We start from the raw sequence: 20683 nt of genomic DNA, 5'->3' as shown, positions 1-20683 counted from the left end.
ATATTTTAAATTGTTTTGATGTAATATTATAATATTATATTATAATTAATTATTATACGGACATTCATTTAGGAAAACAACAGTTTAATATTCACCTATTTTTACAGAGTAATGAAAGTACATAATGCACCAAAGAAAATAAAAGAACACTATTTTTAGAGATTTATAGTAAATTTTTGAAAATATTCTGAAGATAAAACTGTTGATTCGGCCGATTCTCCGATCTGACACGTTGATCCACCGATCTGACATGATTTTTAAGGTGGGTGATCCGGGTAGCCAATCTGTTTTTTTAAACTGTGATCATTACTATTAGTAATTCTGATATTTACATTTATTATAATTTATGTGGACATATCACATTATATTATTATTGATATACATAAATATCACACAAAGTAAACTTTCTTGGGAAAAGTTTAGTTGTCTCCACTATACAACTAAGCCCACTCGATCACAATGTTATGCTATTGGTTGCACACCCAAAGAAAATTCTCAATACATTATATATTATTGATTTATCCACATGAACTGAAGGACTTTTTGAGAAAGAAACAAAAGCACGAAGTATATGCAAAAAACTATAACATGGAAAACTGGAGGAATTGGTGTCTTCTCCTGTGCAAAAATCCCTCTTGTATAAAAACATATAAAACATATAAAACTCAGAATGCTATGAATGTTATGTGATTTGCTTATCGGGACATTGAATATCGATGAACAAGATATACAAATAGACATGTAACTGCATGTGCAATGAATAATTCCCAATGGTTCCCATTAAAATGGTATAGAGGGGAAAAGAGTGCTCAAATGGTTTGGAAGCTTACTCAACACAAATGTGTTTGCAAAGCAGTAAAAAATAGTTCATACGTAAAAACACAACAAAAGTCCCAAGAACAAAAACTCTGAAGCTATGCATAGAAGAATCAGTATCAGTCCTTGGTGCGACGGCTCCCATGACCCTCACATAAAACAATAAAGAAGCAAATCAGTTATCAAGATGCATAAATGAGCCCTAGCCATAGCCCAAATCCCCACTAGCATTGGGCCGACATGCCACTCACTGGAAGCCTATATAATGAAGTGGGGGTCACAATGATTTGCAATGCACATAACAACTATTAAAAGAACCCAGAAAGATCCCCTTTCTCTGTCAGTAGAGCTTCTAAGTCATATGCAACCTAGGATATCTATTTTCCAGAATCCTTTCATCAAAAGCAATATGTGTGTAAATGAAAATACTTGAAGATACTCTTTTCTAGTACTTAAATGATTCGCATAAAACTCTACACAAAATTCTTTTGGAACAAGATATCAGCAATGTCCATAAACAGTACGTGAAGGTTCCGCAAGGACTAGATCCCACCATGTAGTGTTCTGTATCAAATGTACCAAGATGGTTCAGTAAACCAAGTGGTAAACCAAATATCATATATGTCCAAGCCCTACTACACACCAAATACATTTTTCTACTATAATGTACGTACATATGCCATAATGTTACAACCCTGAATCTTTATACCTATTTCATGAGCACCCTCAATTTTCATAGGAAGCAGCCTACTTCCCCAGAAGAGTGAATCCATCAACAATTTTGTCAGGCATATCACGCTCCTACACATTGACCATAGCATCATTAAGAGTCACAAACTCATCCTCCTCATGTCACCTCCTCATATCACAAGTATAGGATAAACTAGGGAAGGGCATCATATTAATCTTTACAAATTACTTTTAATTTCTTTCCCTCCCATTTCTGCCAGCTATCCAAATGGTAGCACATGAAAATATTGGTTCAAAACATAAAGACGAAATACGCCTCAAGAAGGCCTAAGATTTATAGTGGAATGGAGCATGCAATGTGCAGATTGAAGTCAGATGCAATAGTGCAATTGTAAGAGTCACAAACTCATCCTACACATTGACCATAGCATCATTAAGAGTCACAAACTCATCCTCCTCATGTCACAAGTATAGGATCAACTAGGGAAATGTATCATATTAATCTTTACAAATTACTTTTAATTTCTTGCCCTCCCATTTCTGCCAGTTATCCAAATGGTAGCACATGAAAATATTGGTTCAAAACATAAAGAAGAAAGACGCCTCAAGAAGACCTAAGATTTATAGTGGAATGGAGCATGCAATGTGCAGATTGAAGTCAGATGCAATAGTGCAATTGTAAGAGTCACAAACTCATCCTACACATTGACCATAGCATCATTAAGAGTCACAAACTCATCCTCCTCATGTCACAAGTATAGGATCAACTAGGGAAATGTATCATATTAATCTTTACAAATTACTTTTAATTTCTTGCCCTCCCATTTCTGCCAGTTATCCAAATGGTAGCACATGAAAATATTGGTTCAAAACATAAAGAAGAAAGACGCCTCAAGAAGACCTAAGATTTATAGTGGAATGGAGCATGCAATGTGCAGATTGAAGTCAGATGCAATAGTGCAATTGTAAGAGTCACAAACTCATCCTACACATTGACCATAGCATCATTAAGAGTCACAAACTCATCCTCCTCATGTCACCTCCTCGTGTCACAAGTATAGGATCAACTAGGGAAGGGTATCATATTAATCTTTACAAATTAGTTTTAATTTCTTTCCCTCCCATTTCTGCCAGTTATCCAAATGGTAGCACATGAAATATTGGTTCAAAACATAAAGAAGAAAGATGCCTCAAGAAGACCTAAGGTTTATAGTGGAATGGAGCTTGCAATGTGTAGATTGAAGTCATATGCAATAGAACAATTCTAAGTATTTATTTTTCAACATGGTGAATGGGAACCAAAAGTCACATACAGAAGCTACTGTGGCCTGCGACAAGGTGACTGCAGGCATCCTTTTTGTTCACCATTGATGGAAGCTTTTGGAAGCAGGTTAGTAGAGTGACAACATAAGGGAATCATTGAAGGTTTAACGCAAGCCCATGAAAAATGATGATACCATATCTTAAATTTGTTGTAGATACATATACTTTTGTAATGCCCTACCAATTTGGGCAGCGAAAAAAAAGTATTATTCTAATATGCTTTCATCTTAGAAGGGTTGGCATCCTAGAAATATGTTGGCCTTCTAATCAGCAACATTTGAGGGTGAGGCAAGGGATGCTGAGGGAATCAAAATCTTCTGTTTATGTGTTTTACCACATATTTTATTAGTGGCAGATAAAAAGTGAACATAAATTTTCAAAATAGCATTTTACTACAAGAGAATATCTGATTGGGAAAGATGGGGATGTTGATGTTGACCCTACGAAGGTCAAGGACTTCATCCCAATAATTAATAAACAAACTCCCTGTGCCATATGAATTTCACTAGATATAAAGCAAAAGATTAGATAGCCATCCAAACTCTTGCCAAAAAGAAAGAAAAAAGCACAAAACTGTATAAACAATTTCAAGAAATTAAAACACGCTTTGAAGCTCAAATTTTCAAATTATCAAAAAGGAAAGGCTCACACTTAAACATGAGGATCAAGTTTACATTAACCGCATCTTGTTTTTCTCTTTTGCATATCTAATTTTGGGTTTTGAGGAACCATTTGAGAAATATAACAATTTCAGGAAATTAAAACACGCTTTGAAGCTCAAATTTTCAAGTTATCCAATAGGAAAGGCTCACACTTAAACAACATGAGGATCAAGTTTACAATAACTACATCCTGTTTTTCTCTTTTGCTTATCTAATTTAGGGTTTTTAAGGAACCATTTGAGCAAAACATAATATTTCCTGCTCAAAGGCTTGACATTATTCATCTGAATAATAAGAACCAAGTCTAGCATAACCGGGTTTCATACTGCTTTCAGATATCCAATACAAGTTTTTCAGTTAGGGATTCCAGTGTAAAAGAGTATCAACACCATGTCCATTTCTAAACCTATTAAACTAACATTTTCAAAGTAGGATAACCCAAAAACCAATGTTAACATAAATCAGCATCCATATCCTCGCAGTTATCCATCAAGACAGAGAATGGGGAAATTTTCGAAAAGAGAACAGAGTCATCACTAAGCATGTCACCATTCTTGCACTTAACTATCAAGATAAAGAAAAAGGAGGAAACTTTAGGACATATAAAGGATCATCTTTTAAGCATTAAACCAAGAGAAAATCATAAATTGGAGCTTTTAGGATCTCTGATACCTCATCAAATCTCCTTGACGATTGTCTTGGAAAATAAGAAAAGGAAAGCACCAGATTAACAATCTTGAAATGTGCACAACGTATTTACCTTAAAAGAAGAAAATAAACAAGCAAAATAAAACAAGTTATTCAAGGGAATGATTCCAAACCTGACATATATTTTCTGGAGATATCTGTGAATGAACTTCAATGAAAGTAACTGATTTTTTCTCATTAACAATTTTTCTCTTGGTGACATGAACTATAATGAAAGTAACTTACTGCTAACAAAAAGCTCAGAGCTGAATCCCCTGGAGAAAGCAGGCCTATTTGACAACACAAATGGTTTAGCCCACCTGCTTACAATCTTTGTTCTCCCCAGAGAGAAACCCATATGAGAGAAACCAGAACCTTCAGCTCAATAACCCATGATCCAAACTTTTCTTTGTTGCAAATAAAGGGAAAAGGTCTAGGGTTTTAAAATTTTTTGCGTAAGGAAAATTAGATTTGAGAGATTCCATAACTAGGGTTCTAAAGTGCATGTGGATTTATTTGGAATGATATATGGCTTAAGCATGGCTCTTCCAATTTAATTAAGGGAAAATTCGTGGTTTTTGCACCAGAGAATTAGGGCCGGTATTTTTCTAGTGAAAGGAAAATGAGTTTTGAGGTTGTGTGGATTTCTTCTCCACGAGTTCTCTAGAGAGTGAGTAGCAGGTGGGTGGAGAATGTGTAAAATGGCCTGGGATTCTCTCGTTGTGACCTGTCGAGTTCTCTAGAGAGTGAGTTGGTGGGTGGAGAAGGTGTGAAATGGCCTGCACAGAGATGCAACTCTCCTCCGCGATCTGTTCCTCTCGCTACCCATTTTTTATTCTCTCATGCGGTTTTCTAAAAAAATTTTCCCACGTCCAAGGATACGAAATGTACGGTTTTTTAAACCTACGGCTTTTTTAAATTTTGTCCCACGTACGATACCATAAATTTTGTCCCGCATCTTAATTATATAAAGGATATGAGCAGTTGTACAATGCCATAAAAAGTTTTCTTTAACACCGGTAATTGTTCCTTTGGGACCTCGGTTAAAATTAATTCTGTTCCACATCTAAACATATGAATGATATTAGCAGTTTAACTAAAAAAATTCGCTTTAGCATGAGTAGTTGTTCCTTTGGGGGCATCCGTTAAAATTAGAACAATGCCGAGAACATTAGCCTTACCCCTCATCGAGGATGACACGCACGATGGTCCAATTTTTTTTTTAGATTCAAATTATAATAATTTTTTCCCTTTTTAAAGATTCAATTCAAATTTTTTTTGACAGATTCTTTTTTTAAAAAAAAATGGTTCAAATTATAATACCTAAAGGAATTTGTTTTTAACAAACTTATACTTTTTAAAGATTAAATTCAAATTATCGTATCTAAAGATTTTTCTCTTTTCATAGATTCAAATTATAACAGTTTTTTCCTTTTTAAAGATTAAATTCAAATTTTTTTTGTTTTCTTTATTTTATAGTTCAAATTATAACAATTTTTTCCTTTTTAAAGATTAAATTCAAACTTTTTTTGACAGATTCTTTTTTAAAAAAATGGTTCAAATTATAATACCTAAAGGAATTTGTTTTTAACAAATTTATACATTTTAAAATATTAAATTCAAATTATCGTACCTAAAGATTTTTCTTTTTTCATAGATTCAAATTATAACAATTTTTTTCTTTTTAAAGCTTAAATTCATTTTTTTTTTATTTTATAGATTCCAATTATAACATTTTTTTTCCTTTTTTAAGATTAAATTAAATTTTTTTTGACAGATTATTTTTTTAAAAAAAATGGTTCAAATTATAATACCTAAAGGAATTTGTTTTTAACAAATTTATACTTTTTAAAGATTAAATTCAAATTATCGTACATAAATATTTTTCTTTTTTCATAGATTCAAATTATAACAATTTTTTCCTTTTTAAAGATTAAATTCAATTTTTTTAAAAGTTTTTATAGATTCAAATTATAACAATTTTTTCCTTTTTAAAGATTAAATTCAAATTTTGTTTGACAGATTCTTTTTTAAAAAACAATGGTTCAAATTATAATACCTAGAGGAATTTGTCTTTAACAAATTTATACTTTTTAAAGATTAAATTCAAATTATCGTACCGGAATATTTTTCTCTTTCCATAGATTCAAATTATAAGAATTTTTTCCTTCTTAAAGATTAAATTCAAAAAACATTTGACAGATTATTTTTTTTAAAAAAAGGTTCAAATTATAATACCTAGAGGTATTTGTTTTTAACAAATTTATTCTTTTTAAAGATTAAATTCAAATTATCGTACCTAGAGATTAAAGGGAAAAGTTTATATAGAGCTGAGGCTCTAATCAATCAAATTTGAGTCTATCTCAAAAATTTCACTAGAAGATGTTGTTTTGATGTTCAAATATCTTCAAATTGATCATCTCGACATCAAGAAGCATGGACACGCTAAACAAATAGATTCAAGTTTTAGAAATAGTGTATTTTGTAACGTATTTTTGGACCGTCAATTTTCAAGTTTTCATAGATATGTCGATTTACACTATTTTTGAAGCTTTAAAATTTATAAATAAATATAAAAATATATTTTAAGGCTATCACAAAGATTTCTAATATTGAAATCACATTTTTCGATAATATTTGAAGGTAGGCTCTAATTTGATTGTTTAGAGCCTAGGCTCGATACAAACCGCACCCAAGATTAAATTCAAAATTGTTTTTGACAGATTTTTTAATTTTTTTTCAAAAAAGATTCAAATTATGACACCTACAGGATTTGTTTTTAACGAATTTATCCTTTTTAAAGATTAAATTCAAATTATCGTACCTACTGGAATATTTTTGGCAAACTTGGCTTGTTTGAAGATTTAAATTCGAATGATGAGAGATATACTGGAAATTGTTTTTGCCCAATTGAGATTAGTAGATCAAGAAAATTCCTATTTTATCTGTCAAAAATCAAGTTTTTTTTTTTTTTATCCTTTTGAAATTATATTCAAAAGTGTGATAACCTTTTAAAAATTATATTCAAATTATGATGTTTACTGGAATTTTTCCTTTTGCCCAATCAATTCTTAAATCAAGAAATTTGTTATTCTATCTTCCTAAAATCAAGTTTAACGTTCTAAAATCACATTTAAAATTGCTATATATGCTGAAATTGTTGTCCAATTTCATTCTTAAATCTATTACATGTGTATTTTTATTTTTATAATGCCAAGATTTCAATTTTGTTTTTCCTCGAGTCTATTTTCCAAATTGTGATATCAGCTGAAATATTTGCCCAATTTCTAATACATACCTTTTTTAATTCTAAATTTTCTCCTAGATGTCAGTTTTTGCATTTCCCCAATTTTACTTTTCCAAATAATGATATCAGCCAAACATTTTGCCCAGTCCCCATTCTTAACTGGGATGCATGTGTTTCTTAATTTTATATTTCCAAGATTTCTGGTTCGGTCTTCCCTATTTGTTTTTTAAAATTTTCAGTTATTCTGTCTCCTCAAAATAACTCTAATGCATCATCATGATTAGAGTATTTTTCTAACTATCTAGAATTAGCTATACGAATTTTAATTCGTCTTTTTTGCTTTATAAAGGGCCATACTTTAGTGAGGCTACCAGCCTTTATATCAGTTTCCACCACTTGCATCCATGTGCATGTGCTTTGGGGTTTATCTTTTATTCTTTTTTAGGGTGCATGGACAACCCATCGAAGTCTACTTTTTCTTATCTTATCTCGTATTGGAGCCACACTTAAATTGTCTCAAATGTATTCATTTTGAATTGTTCATTTCTTGTCTTGCCACTCATCCAAAATAACCCTAATGTATCTCGATGAGAAATGACATTATGTTTTTTTTAAAATTAAAAATTTCCTCTTTTATCCTTATAATATTATAATACAAAATATGATAACTACTCGAGTTTTGGCTAAATTCCATTTTAAATCTAATATATGTGTTTTTAAATTTTTTGTCTAAGTTTCCATTTTTTGTCTTCTTTGACTAACTCTACTAGATCTTAATAGAAAATTGGCATATTTTGGTGAAATTAAAAAATAATCTTTTATTTTATATTCAAGTCTAAAACCAAGTCTTACATTTTTTTGAAATTAAAATAGTTTCACATATTTCTTGATATTAGAAAACAATCAAGTCCTGGTCTGGCCTTTGATCATATTTATGGTTTAGGCCTTCGTGTTTCTTGATTAAGCCAAATATGTCAGAACCAGTTTGCCTTGCCTGGCCCATCGCCAACCCTTAAAAATTATTTTTAAAATAAATTATTAAGCACTAATATTAATAAATGGAAAAGGTTTATATAAGATTGCAACCTTAAAATGTAGAATTACATATGCACCTAAAAAATCCATCGAAAAAGGTTGTTTTAATGTTGAAAAACCCTCTAATTGATCATCTCAATATTATGATGTATGAATATGAAAGAAACAAGATTTTGAGTCCCAACAACAGTGCATCTTGCGATACATTATCTAGACCATACAATTTCAAGATTTTCACATGTTTATAGATTTACTTGATTTTCAGTACTACTGGAGTTTAAAATTTCATAAATAGATATGAAAATAGATTTTGAGATAATCGGAAGAATATTTTACACCATAATTACATATTATGATTAAATTTAAAAGCTCACCTTATTTCGATTGTTTAAAGTTACAACCATATAGAAACCACACCCTTAATAAATATGAGTAACTTTTATATGCTTACGGGTTTATTCATGGCTCATATTGAATCTAGGCCGATTTGATGGCCATACAATTTTTTTTCACATTTGAATTTAAATTTATTTATATAAGTCTAAATTACTTGAATTTTGGAGGGTTTATTCTTCTCATTAAGGCACATCTAATAAAAATATTAAAAAATAAATCAACCTATATTCTCCTATAATTTTTAGGGGTATTTTGGCTAATTTATTTTTTGTTGAATTATTTTAAATATTTTTATGAGGTACACATATTTTTCAAAAATAGATGCTCAAAGTTTCACATAACTTAGAGTAGAATAAACAATAAGATTCAAAGATGAATCACAATCGTGGCCATCCGATCAACCATATTTTAATATGTTTGCACCAGCCCATTTGCTGACTAAAAGAAGGACTCATGTACACTAGTCGGAGTATATATATATATATATAGTTCTACGTTTTTAATTTTTTTTTTTTGTCTTTTTCTTCACGGCTTTGATCACTCACAAGTAGTCCTTTTACAATAAATCTACTTCAAATAAAATAAAAGAATACAAAGAAAAGACACAACCTATGCTTGGGAAAAAAAAACATAATAAATAAATATGGAAGAAACAAAAGAAGGTATCAGAGATTACTTCAATCGTGCATTTTACACCCCATGCCGTGTCACCACCTTTCGATGGTGCGGGATCTAATGGTCAACCTTCAATCTCAACCTAGAAAGCAAGTTTTAGGTCAAGCCACTCCAATGGAACATGAACCCCTTTTCAATCACAATCTCAAACTTAGGTGAACCTCCTTGATAACCTAGTCGAGAAAGATAACATCTCTTTTCTAAACCCTAAACATTGATCATCTCGGCATCAAGATGCATGGATATGAGAAAATAATGGATTGAAAGCTTTGAAAATGGTGTATTTTGTAACGCATTTTTCGACCATCAATTTTCAAAATTTTTATGTTTTCATATATATGTCAATCTGTACTAACTTTTAAGCTTTAAACTTTATAAATAACTATGAAAATATATTTTAAAGCTATCACAAAGATTTCCAATATTGAAACCACATTTCTGACACTATTTGAAGGTAGGTTCTAATTTGATTGTTTAGAGCCTAGGCTCTATACAAACCGCACCCTTCTACAAATTCCTTAAAAAAATTTTATTTAAAGAAAACCATTGATTAAAGGATGGGAGGTCCAGGTTCAATCAACCTGCACGCTACTAGCTAGTTGTCTAGTTATGTCTAGTTTGGCCTTTTTAAATAAGGAAAAGTATACAATGAGCTAATTAATCTTTGATACAAGATGGTCACAATTAATCTTGACCATTAGATGTGAAATTAGATGGCTGCATTTATTCTATTGACCAAGATCAAAGAAATTTTTTCAAAATTTGTGATATATCTAAACTTTCAGATTTCATATCAGATGGTTGTATATAATTGTGACCACCTTATATAAAAGGTAAATGGTTTCATTGTATACAATCCCTTTAAATAAATCATTTGAATTTTATTTATTAAAAGTTCCATAGTCTAACTCGACCTGATGACCCTGAATTAGGGCAAAAAAAAAAAGAAGAAGAAATAAACTATCATAGATAACAAGAACGAAGAAATAAACTATCATAGATAACAAGAACATAAAACTTTAATCTCAAATTTTCTAAGGTTTTAAGGGATAAAGTGGGCATATATAAGAGGAACCACCTATGCTTTCAAGTATAAACTGTAAATAAAAATTCTCTAGGGTCTTAGAAAGTTAAAGTGTGTCACTATGAACTCCCTAGAGCCCCCAAGTACGTCTCCTAAGAAAATTGTTTCCCCTCAAAGGTCTGTCAATGTTGCCAAATCGTCGGCGCCGCATCGATCGATTCCACACTTCTTCTGCTTGTTGTCACCCGAAACGACAGGCTCTATCCAGAGTAGTCGTTCCCGGTCTGCCAAATTTGGCCCCAATTCGTTTGCATGGTCTCCCAGCTGCCCGCTCTCGGGCCCTTGATCGAGACCTCCCTAACATCCCCAGCTCCACCAACATTGTATACTAGAACATGTGTCCAATATTTGAATCCACTGATCTCGAACCGGATCCCCCTTGTTTTGCGCAGGGAACACGTCTATAGTTCAGAGGGATCATGCTTGCTCTGTACTCTCCTATCTTGAGAATTGCAGGCATGGAGAGATCGAAGTGCTCACGAGGCGGGTTGTACTAACCCCCCTTGTCAGAAGGAAGGGCAAGGTTCGGAGGGCAAAAATTGGTTGCAGTGACGATGATAGAGCCATGGTGGCACCACTTTGGGTCCTTTTTTGAGTTGCACTTGATCTCATAGCAAGCACCGCATGTGAGGCCATTGTTGAACAGGGCAGCGCTGAGTGCCACATTGTTCACGCCATAGCCTTCTTTAACAAGATCACCATAGCCACAAGCACCCTCTGCAACAAAACCATAGCCACAAGCACCCTCTGCAACAAAAACAATTTGAGTTGAGAGATAGAGAGAGAGAGATTAGGTATGCCTTAAGATCCACAGTACTAGAACACTAGTAATCAAAAGCAAACAACCAGAGGTAATTGTCACACTATATAAAAGGAGACTTCAACATAGTCCAACAGACTATGGTATATAATGGTACTCTAGGAATGCAATCATCGACCATTTCATTGATGGGTGGATGGAGATTTATTATGGGAATGTATATAATAAGACCATTTATTTTTGGTACAAGGAGGTCACAAGTACTTATAACCACCCAATGTGAAATATGATAGTTTGGGTGTGTTGTTAAGTTCGAGAAATTTTTTTTTGAACTTTAAAGTTGGTCAATAGAATAAATGCGGTCACCCAATTTCATATCTAATTGTCAAAATTAATTTTTGACCACCTTGTATCAAAGGTAAATGGTCTAGTTATATACATTTTTTTATTATAAGGCTCAATGGGAGGACCAAGATGGTGATGCACCATGTAGCCTTGTTCTTGAACTATGATTTTAATAGTCCAATGCATAGCCGTTGGGCTATGTTTTACTCACAAAGCCAAGAAGTAGTCAAATAAAGGTGTGAGAAGGAAACTAGAGAGATCTCTCTTGAATAAGAAACCCTATTAACCTTCTTCTGTTTGGTCGGAAAGCAAAGCAATTTAGTGCTCCGGCCTATTTAGAGGAAGACCTAAGAAATTTTTTTAAAATTTTAATAAATAAAATATATATTTATATAAGATATGTTAAAAAGATAAATCCATGCTTCTGCAGAAGAGGTCAAATTGGATCCAAACAGCCAAAAATGGACACACCAAAGCTTTGCTTCGCTTGGGTGAAAATCCAAAGACTTCAACCTTTTCAGCTAAAGTGAAGATAATATGATGACATTGCTTTGAACAACCCATGGTAAACAAGCTAACAATTTTTTTCTTGTTTTCTTGCTAGATCAAGATAGTCTGTTAAAGTAAATGAAATGAAAAAGATTTTGTGGTCCAGGAAGGGCACCAAATTAGGTGGTCCACCCCCAAGAACATAATTAAGCGAAATTTTTTCTTTAAGATTTTTCAAGCCATATTTGATTGCCTCGTGAATATCTTAATTGAAAGTTTTTAAGCTAGTAAAAGGTAAAAGTTAAGACCCGAGGTTTATGGTTGAGAGTCCCGGTCACTAAAGATGATATATATTTTCAAATTAAAAGGTATATCCTTATGTTTTTTAGGGTTTCAGAAATCTATCAAATCACACCTTAGAGATCAGCTATTTAACATTTCACTCATCCAATAATTTCCAACAACTTATGAACCAATTGTATCCTTTGGTTAGTTACTTGTTAAATTTGATAAAAAAGAAGGGTGCGGTTTGTATAGAGCCTAGGCTCTAAACTATCAAATTAGACCCTAGCATCAAATAGTGTCGAGAAATGTGCCTTCAATAATTAAAATTATTGTGATAGCCTTAAAATATATTTTCATTTTTATTTATAAAGTTTCAAGCTTCAAAAATAGTGTAGATCGATAGATCTATGAAAACTTGAAAATCTTGAAAATTGATAGTCCAAAAATACATTACAAAATACACTACTATTTCAAAAACTTGAAATCCATTTTTTCTAATGTCCATGCATCTTGATATTGAGATGATCAATTTGAGGATGTTTGGGCACCAAAACAACCTCTTCTAGTGAACTTTTTGAGGTAGGCTCTAATTTGATGGTTTAGAGCCTCAATTCTATATAAACTTTTCCCTAAAAAGAATGATGGGCTATTTAAAATTAGAATAGAAGAATGAAGTGAGAAGTTAAATATTTCAACACTAAGTATGATTTGAGAAATGGAAATGTATTCAATATGATCATTTACTTTTGAAACAAGGAGGTCACACAAACATCATTGACTGTTAGATTTGAAATTTGGTGGTTAAGGATGTATCATTATTTTGGCATACAGTCCAAAATAAAATTTTAGAATAATGGGACACACTTTCATCTATTAGATTTCACATCCAATGGCTAAAAGTGATTGTGACCTCTTTGTATTAAAAATAAGGAAAACGTTTATCTAAGGTTGCAACCTTAAAATGTGGAATTAAAGATGCACCTCAAAAGTCCATCATAAAATGTTGTTTTAATTGATCATCTCAACATTCAGGTGTATGAATATGAAAAAAAATAATAATAATTTTGAGTACTAGAAATAGTGTATCTTGCAGCACATTATCTAGACCGTCCGTTTTCAATATTTTCACATGTTTATAGATCTACTTGACTTTAACTATTTTTGGAGTTTAAACTTTTATAATTAGAAAAATAGATTTTCAGATAATCCTAAGAATTTTCTACACCAAAATTACATCTTATGATAAAATTTGGAGGTGCACTGTAGTTGAATTTTGTAAGGTTGCAACCTTATACAAAACACACCCTAAAAATAAATGGTCTAATGGTATACAATCCCTTGAAAAATTCTCCTTGTCAAGATGATAATGTTTAAATCAATAAACAGTCGTATCTTAAGTGTATAGGAACTGAAATATATAGCTTCTATTTCTTAAAAGTACTCATCGGGTAGTGAATTTCAAAGTTCTATATAAAAAAATAGAAGAAAAAGAAGCAGCTCTTTTACTAGAGAGAATAACTGTACATTTCCTTACCCAAAAAAAAAAAAACTGTACAACGTGCTCCTACAGGAGCACATTATACATGCTCTAACAATGGAAAAAGTAGAGTCCTCCATGACAATTTTTGTATAAGAAAACAAGCATGTAAATTAAACTGGTCTAATTAACAAAGCCATTTTGTTAAGAGGAAAAAAAGCAATAAATAAAGAAAAACAATAAATAAAAATAATATCTGGTTCACACGATGAACATGAATACTCACGCATTGTTCCACTTCCATTAGGTCCTCCTTAGAAGGTGGCATGTGCTGAATGCCAAACATCACCTACCACAAACTTATCAAACACAATCACCATTGCCATTGCTATGAAAATAGCCTTCACCATCTCTCTCTCTCTCCTCCTCCATCCTAATTTCAATTCATATTTATAGATGAGAAATGGCAGAGATTTTCATTTAGCTGGCTGAAAAAGGCTGTCTTACTTAATGACTAGGGTCCAATGAATTAAGAAAAAAATAGCAAGTATTATTCGTTTTCCTACACTTGGAAGAAAAGCTTTGTGAGGTATTCTCTCAAAATATTCCTTTTATGTGTTTTTTTTTTGTCAAAATTTATGGGGAGTTAGTTTTGAATTTCACTTACTAATCATATATTATTTATTACGAATTAATGTTCCCTAAGAAAATAGTATATACATAAATCTACACAAAAAAAATTGAAATAAATATTTGGAAAAGTTATTAAAATACATCAAACTTATCACCAATTTAACAACGGTCTTGTGTATTTTGATGGGTATTTTGAAATCAAATCAAAATTATAAGTAAAATATTAAATAGTTGATCTATTACAATAAATAAACATTATAATAGTATATATTACATCAAATATGGGAAATGATCTAATGCGGGGGCTGTATTATAGTATAATACAACCACACTTCTAGAAAATCATGTTTGTAATGTTTATATGATCCAAAATTTTGCACACACACTCTTTTCTTCTCAGTAATCAATCTTAAAAAAAGTAACTAATTTTTTCCCTATATATGGTCAAAATGAGTCCCCTCCGACAATGAATCTATACTGCCAATTTGATGAATTTCAAGATATAGGCCTTTATGAATTGAAAAGCATATTTTTCTTTTTTAATATTGTTAATCTAATGATAATAAAGTTATCTAAAAAATATGGAAAGAAAAAAAATCATTCTATGACCTAGATCTAAGCATCTCACCAAAATGGACGGCCTATGATAATTGCGCTAAAAAAATACTTTCTAGATTTCTTTTCTCAAAATTCCCTTTTTTGTGATAGTTCATTAGAATAAAAAGAGTGTATATTGTAAAATTTGGATCAAACAAATGGTTCTAACATGATTTTTGAAGATTGTTGCATTATATTACTATACAGCCGTTGCATGAAATCACTCCCCAATAATCAAATATATTTATGTTTAAAACTGAGTTTGATAATGTGTTCATACCAATGCTATAAAAATTGACCAGTGGGCCGAATCAGTCACCCACACATTTTGAGTCCAACAGGCTTAATGTAACTTGGCTTGACCGACTCAACCAACCGAAAAAGAAAAATGTAAACAAAATATAAAATATTTAAATTATTTTTTGGGGTCTTAAGTCGTTCTTAAATTAGTAGTTTTATGTACATAAAACAATATTTTTTAATAAAGTTTTCACATCTATTTAACTGAGTTCCCATTTTAGGATAAAATCCGATAGGCTACCCGCAGTTTCTGGTTTGGTTTCTGAGTCGAGCAGCATTGTTCATAGAAATGAAAGCAAACAATCAATTCTTCAATGTATTACTCAAAAATAGAATGAAAATAAAACTTTTCTATGAAAAGATACTTAATTCTGGGACCTCTAAGTTTCATGTCTCAAATTTGCGATAAAAAGGAAAGATTCTTCAGGCCTTCTCTTTGTATTGTATTTCCTATTTTACCGCTTACCATAAAAAATAAAAAAGGAACCTGTCTCAAATTTGCCATAAAAAGGAGACATTTTTCAACAACTTCTCTTTGTATTGTATTTCTTGCTTCATGTTCATTGCATTTCCTATTTTACCACTAACCATAAAAATTACAAAAAGGAACATATCTCAAGGAAAATCTCTTTGCATTTCGAAATTACTATTTCATGCTTACCATGCAAAGGAAAAAACATTAATTGAAACTCTTTCTATTTTAAAAACTCTATTTCATGTTCACCATTAGAAAAAGTAAAATTTCAACAAATTCCTCTTTATATAGAAAATTTTCCTAAATCGCTCAAAACCCACCAACCCTAAGTTTCTATTTTTTATAATTAAGTTTAGCTTATGGGTTGAAGAGGTTATATCCTCAAATTTTGGGGTCCTACAATCACAATTAAAATGACAATATGCTCCCTCGAGAGCATGAGATCTTTCGGGGTGAAAGGAAACTCTTTTTAACATGGAAAAATATTAGTAAAGGAGATAAGCCCCTTAAAAATTATTGAAGAATTTCAAGTTATTCCTTTTAACATTCGATGGAATAGTATTCTATTTTCATTTCACTTAGATATCTCCTTTTAAAAATTTTAAAATCCCCAAGTAGCCCACTGAGGAGAATTTTAATAATTTGACCCCAAAAGAGGCCCCACTCAAAACGATGAAAATACCCCCAAGTCCTTTGCATCATAAATAAGAACATATTATTCAGTATTAGTAATGCATAACAAGGGATATTTTCACAATTTCATACATGCAATGCATTTAAGTGAAAATGATAAAAGTATCCCTAGTTGTTCAATATTATAATATGGACTCGGTTTCTAAGCGGCCAAACCCATATATATATATATAAATGCGGGCCTCTTAATAAATCTATTTTTGAGATAGATTTTAGGACTTAATTTTTAAAGAAATGTTATCTCTAATATGGAGATGATGAATATGAATAAATAAATAAATTTAAAAGACTAGAAATAATAATTCTAGTAAGAAACATTTGGACCGTTAGTTTCCATTGATTTTAGATAGAACACCTACTTGCATCTATCTTTAAGATGGATGCTTTACACTTTCTGGACCGCATATGTAGAAATGCGGTCCATCCCACATGAAACAATGTTCTTTATAGTATTGAACAATGTGTTTCTTATTTGTAAGATAAAACAACTAGAGGTAATTTCATCACTTTGTTGAAACCTGGGCCAAATTACAAAAATGTCAATGATTATTATGCATTTCATATACCATACAAGGGTAAGTTCGATATTTTAAATTTTTAGGTGGTATTTAATTGAATGAAAAAGAAATAAATAATGCCATCAAATATTAATAGAGATAATTTAACTCCTTTAATAAAATTGTAAGGGGTTGCGTCTCTTTTAATGATATTTTCCCTTTAAAATAATCCTTCTAGTTTACGCTTATTTGCAAAAACAAAAACAAAACAAAAAACAAAAAGCCCATGCAATCCTTTTTACATAGCAACAAGCAATTAGTTATGGGTGCAGTCTGTATAGAGCCAAGGCTCTAAACAATCAAAGTACATCGCACCTTCAAACAGTATTAAGAATGTGGTTTCAATACTGGAAATCTTTGTGATAGCCATAAAATATATTTTGATCTTTAATTATAAAATTTAAAGCTTAAAAAATAGTATAGATCGAGCAGATCTATGAAAACTTGAAAATCTTGAAAATTGACGGTCAAAAAATGCATTACAAGATGTACTATTTTCAAAACTTGAAATCCATTTTTTTCTCATGTCCATGCATCTTGATGTTGAGATGATCAATTTGAAAATATTTGGACATCAAAACCACCTATTTTAGTGAAATTTTTTGAGATAGGTTGTAATTTGATTGTTTAGAGCCACCGCTCTATATAAACTTTTCCCCACTAGTTATTAGTCATTTTACATTCGTTGTTCCATTTTTTGTGCAAGTTCACAATTTAAATTAAACCTGATATTATTCGAAAGATTAATTAGTGGGATATTATCGACAAGCTATTAATTATCATGATAATTTCTTGGCATCAAGATCATTCCATGCATAATATCGCCTTCCTAAATTATCATGAAAAACTCCAGTAGTTTCATATTATCAGCGATAATTTTCACTAATACTATAGGCTGCGCTGGAGGATATTATCTACTCCCCTTGGTGAAAACGTTTATTAGGGAGATCTTATGGGGCATTTAAGAATCACTAGATAATTATTTCAAAATATGAAAACCAAATCTTGAGTACTTTAGCACTTAAGTCTTGCCTTCAAAAAATTAGATGGCCCGTTCAATCTTGAGACATTATTCTTTTGGGACCATAGAGTGTGAGATCTGATTTTTTCTTTTTTTTTTTTCTTTTTCTTGAGGTTGGAGGAGAGCAAATTTCAAATTTTTATCTTTTCAAAGCATAACCTTGTGATTTTTTGGTGAATTCCAAATTTATGAGATTGACGAAAATTCCGAATTCGAAGGAGGGAAGTATATTTGATAAAATAAAAATTGTCAAAACATTTTCCAAATATTATGTTCATGAGAACATTAGCCTCCCTCTTTAAGTATACAACAAGCTTGTAAATATGGAAGAAGTTAACATGAGGTTGCAACCTTATACTACAAAAGTAAGGTACACCTCAAAAATATAGTAGAAAGGAGTGTTCTGAAGTTGGAAAACTTTCTAAATGGTTATTTCAACCTCGAGATGTACAAATATTAAAAACTTAGGAATTTTGAGTCCTAAAAATAATATATCGTGTAACAAGTTATCTAAACTGTCTATATTCAAGATTTTCAAGTATTTATATATCTACTTGCTCGATAGGGTTCTTGAAATTTTAGATTTTATAATCAGGTTGAGCATAGATTTTCAAGTCATCCTAACATATTTTGACACTGAAACTATATCTTCGGGCGAAATTTAAAGGTGCGCCTTACTTTTATGGTATAAGGTGGGCACCTTACATAAATATAAGCCTCACCCTTTAAATATATTATCACAGAAGAATTCTTGTTAAGGTCATCATGGCCTGTCCGCAATGGATAATAAGACTGAAAGAGCAAGAAAATATAATGATACAAAGATACTGAAAACCTAACAAGGAAAACTAGAAGGCAAATCATAAACAAGAACGCCAAACTTGAGGACCCTCCAATTCACATTACACCTGAATGACTTAGTGAGACACTAAGAATATATAAATCCTAAAAATGTATTAAGTACAATTGAACACAGTGCTTAGAACATCTAGGGCCTAACATTGGTAATCCAAACATTTGTAATAAAAAATGAGGATAATATCGAAAAGGAGTTGAAATTCCATACAATCTCAATAAATGGGTCAAAATAGTACAAATTGCACTTGACGGTGTGCTATTAAATTTTTATATCAACTAGGTATATCCTCAAAAAAAGAAAAATTAATTTTTTTTTCCAAATTGCCCTTATTTGGTGTTAAAAAGCAATTTACGGCTGGTTTCAAAAATTTACCCCCAAATATCATTTTGCTAAGGCCTCTTTGAGGTAAATTTATTAAAGTACACCTCATTGTTCTTGCTGTCCAACAACGAACAGGGATAATTTGGATTTATTTTTTTATTTTATTTTAGAGGAAATACTAGTTGGTATGGAAAATTAAAAGCATAAATTTGAGCGCAATTTATAATCTTTTGACCTTTTAGTGGTATCGTAACGGTTTCAACCCCTTTTCTGATATTTTCCCTAAAACGTGTTCAAGCCAAACATAAACGCTAGAGTCTTTTTTTTCTAAAAGCCGGTGCCTCCAATAATTAATGTGGGGATTGTATAATATATCATTATTTAACTTTGGTACGAGATAGCTACAATCACTTTTAGCCGTCAAATACCTGATCCAACAACTTGAGATGTGTCAACAAAGTTCAAAAAATTCTCATTTGGGTCTTGAACCTAATCAATAACACATCCTCAACCATCATATGTCAAATCTAATGGCTACAATATCAATATTGTACTAAAAAGTAACTAATTTTTTAATAAATTTAAAGCTATCCCCTTTTTTAAGTCATAAGCAAAAGGGAGATTTCTCCATCAAAGCGGTATGAGATGTATATCGTCCGATATGGGATGTATATCGCCCCGTATAGTAAATCTCAACACGTACATGCCACTTTTAGAGAAGGACGTGGTAGCATGCGACGAGCCCTCATATTGTAGAAATGCGGGCTTGGAAATAAATACATTTTTTAAATATAATTTGATCCTAATTTTTATAGAATATATAATCTCTAATATGGAGCTCATGAATATGAATAAATAACTAATTTTTGAAAACTAGAAATAATAATTATATTAAAAAAACAGTTTGACCGTTTGTTACAATTGTTTTTAGATGGACCACCTATTTGTATTGATCTTTAAGATGGATGTTTTGATCGTTGGACCACATATTGTAGAAAGGGATTGTATACAATGAGACCATTTATCTTTGGTATAGGGAGATCACAATTGCTTATAACTAGTGGTTTAAAAAATGGATCGGTGACCCAGATCGGGTACCTCAAAAACCCATACGAATCGGTGAATCAGCGATCCGGATAGGGAATCGGCCTATTTAGTCGGATTAAGCCTTAAAAAAAATCTGAAAAATTATTAAAATTCATTATAAATGTTGTTTTGTAGGAATCCAATAAGAAATGTAAGTACTACATTATTAT

At 31.4% G+C, this 20683-nt stretch overlaps 1 long non-coding RNA gene and 2 pseudogenes across 3 annotated transcripts; 1 reads left to right on the top strand and 2 right to left on the bottom strand.

The window, feature by feature from the left end:
• Positions 1-1257: 1257 nt before the first annotated feature.
• LOC148780801 (uncharacterized) lies at positions 1258-5006 on the bottom strand. 2 transcript variants are annotated; one of them, XR_016060733.1, is made up of 3 exons: positions 4425-5006; positions 1526-1617; positions 1258-1380 (listed from the first exon to the last, which is right to left on the bottom strand). It is a non-coding gene; the product is annotated as an uncharacterized LOC148780801 (long non-coding RNA). The 2 variants fall into 2 exon arrangements; XR_016060732.1 differs by lacking the exon at positions 1258-1380 and having other exon boundaries at positions 1404-1617; positions 4425-4986.
• Positions 5007-5304: 298 nt separating this feature from the next.
• On the top strand, positions 5305-5398 carry LOC148780800 (U6 spliceosomal RNA; annotated as a pseudogene).
• A 5142-nt stretch (positions 5399-10540) lies between these two features.
• Positions 10541-17443, bottom strand: LOC105420981 (expansin-A4-like; annotated as a pseudogene). The gene is made up of 2 exons (XR_016060070.1): positions 14258-17443; positions 10541-11362 (listed from the first exon to the last, which is right to left on the bottom strand). The product of XR_016060070.1 is annotated as an expansin-A4-like (transcript).
• Between the last annotated feature and the right edge of the window lie 3240 nt (positions 17444-20683).

The sequence above is a fragment of the Amborella trichopoda genome, chromosome 8, assembly GCF_054954075.1.
Source record: "Amborella trichopoda isolate Santa Cruz 75 chromosome 8, AtrichopodaSantaCruz75HAP2 v2.0, whole genome shotgun sequence".
In the NCBI taxonomy this organism is placed as follows: Eukaryota; Viridiplantae; Streptophyta; class Magnoliopsida; order Amborellales; family Amborellaceae; genus Amborella; species Amborella trichopoda.
Note: the sequence above shows the minus strand (reverse complement) of the source record. Positions and strands in the feature narration are given on the sequence as shown.